We start from the raw sequence: 2,500 nt of genomic DNA, 5'->3' as shown, positions 1-2,500 counted from the left end.
ATGACATGGGGCAATGAGAGAAGAGGAATTTTAAGAGCCTGTGCCAACAGTGGGACATGATCTGCACAGAGACCAACACATTGGCACAACCCATACGAAAAGGTAAGGCTTAATTTACTTTCAGGTGATTTATGGTATTATTCTGTTTCATAACCTCATTTATGGTCCTTTCAACCTGTAAATGACAACACTGCACTTGATTTGTCTTGTCTTCTTATTGGTCTACAGGCCTTTGTGTTTAATGTCTTGTTGCAAATTTAATGGCCCCTTACAGTTGAAGTTAAAATACTTGATCCATTACAGATTCAGACATGCCCAGTACAGGAGAGGGGACAGACATCACTGTTTTGTGGGCAGCAGACCTGTACAGGCTCCAGCCCTGTGTGTCACAGCTACAGATGCCTGCGCTGCATGCCCAGACGCCCCGGCCCCCCTCGCCATCGCTCCAGCCCTGTGTGTCACAACTCCACACCCCTGCGCTGCTGGCCCAGACGCCCCGGCCCCCCTCGCCATCGCTCCAGCCCTGTGTGTCACAGCTCCACACCCCTGCGCTGCTGGCCCAGCCTCCTCTACCCCTCTCGCCATCGCTCCAGCCCTGTGTGTCACAGCTCCAGACACCTGCGCAACCGGCCCAGCCTCCTCTACCCCTCTCGCCATCGCTCCAGCCCTGTGTGTCACAACTCCACACCCCTGCGCTGCTGGCCCAGACGCCCCGGCCCCTGTCGCAATCGCACCAGCCCTGTGTGTCACAGCTCCACACCCCTGCGCTGCTGGCCCAGACGCCCCGGCCCCCCTCGCCATCGCTCCAGCCCTGTGTGTCACAGCTCAAGACCCCTGCGCTGCTGGCCCAGACGCCCCGGCCCCCCTCGCCATCGCTCCAGCCCTGTGTGTCACAGCTCCAGACGCCTGCGCTGCTGGCCCAGCCTCCTCTGGCCCCCTCGCCATCACTCCAGCCCTGTGTGTAACAGCTCGAGACGCCTGCGCTGCTGGCCCAGCCTCCTCTGCCCCACGCGCCAGACGCCTGCACCATGGCCTCCTCCTGCCCTCAGCTCTACCAGCTCCTGGTCCGTCTCAAGTCCAGCCATCACAGCTGGTAAGCATACTCATTTAAAAAACAAATGACCTATTCTACTCATTCTACAAGTGACCTATACTCATTATTGCACATAAAGGTATATCCCCATAATGTATGCCGTACCATCTGAGTAATAGTCTGTAAAAGTCATTGAAAGGTTAATTACCATTGTAATACTATGACATAACACACAGCCTTTAGTACTGTGCTCTGTACTGTATTGTGTGGCTCTGTCATTGCCATTCTGGTAACAACAAATTTATAACGCTGTGTTTCAATGGGTTAACTAACTTTAAATAACCTACATGACATATGAATAGGGTTATCCGCTTTATAATTTTTGTTTAATATTGTCATTAACTATTTTGTTTTAGGTAGGCTGTCGGTGAACACGGGATGCCAAGCATGGACAAGTTGGACAACCTGGCTGAATACATTGTGGAGCTGCACCATGAAGCCTCCCTGACCCACCCCCTGCATTTTCAATACCACTTGTTCTCCCACTCCACCCAAACTGCTCCTCTTGTCTTTTCTCGGCTTACTTTTCCTCTCTGTACATTACCCACACAACAACCATGGGTACAGTTTTCATACCTGCCAGACCTAGTGCCACCACTTCAGCCCCCCTGGACCACAGAAGCACCTCTCAAAGGCTAGATTTAATAAAAAGGACTGTAGATAGTAATTGATGCAGAAAATATGGTCAATATCGCACAAAATAAACTGGACATAGTCAGTACAAGAGCTTTATGTATGGCCCTAATACTCAATCCCTTTCAAAGGAGGAGTGGCTGAAAAAAATGAACAAAACCAAAAGCAGTAACTCTAAATATTTCTCTGCTGTACATTTATGTAATGTGACTGTACATATTGTTCATACTGTTCTGATGTGTGTGTGGGTGTGTATGTGTATGTGTTGACGCTAAATTGTAAATTTGTATGTTTAGATTACTCTGTCGATCTTGGCCAAGTTTCCTGTGTGTGTGTGTGTGTGTGTGTGTTATGTAAAATTGCATATTTGTATAGGCCCTAATTGTTTATGTCACTTCAGATTATTCTATTGATCTTGGCCAGATCAGGACTCCTTTGTGTGCATGTTTTTTTTTACTGACAACTATTTGGGAATGGGTCTGGTCGGGGCACAGTTAAACATTGTTGTTTTCGTTGTCATATAACCATTGAACATGGCCAACAGTTTGTGTGTTTGGTGTGTTACTTGCAATAAAATGAAAATATTTCTTCAAAATGTCTTTTCATTTATGAAAACATATTTGTGTAAAATATGTAAGTTAACCTCCATCTATTCAGGAAGGTATCCCCTCTCATTTATTCAGCAGAGTAATCATTAACCAAGATACCTTATAAATAAATCTATAGCTTAATGGCATATCATTTGAAACATCTATAGGACTTTCAAAAAACTTT

The sequence above is a fragment of the Engraulis encrasicolus genome, chromosome 5 (assembly GCF_034702125.1).
Source record: "Engraulis encrasicolus isolate BLACKSEA-1 chromosome 5, IST_EnEncr_1.0, whole genome shotgun sequence".
NCBI classification, from domain to species: Eukaryota; Metazoa; Chordata; class Actinopteri; order Clupeiformes; family Engraulidae; genus Engraulis; species Engraulis encrasicolus.
This window is presented reverse-complemented; position numbering follows the sequence as displayed.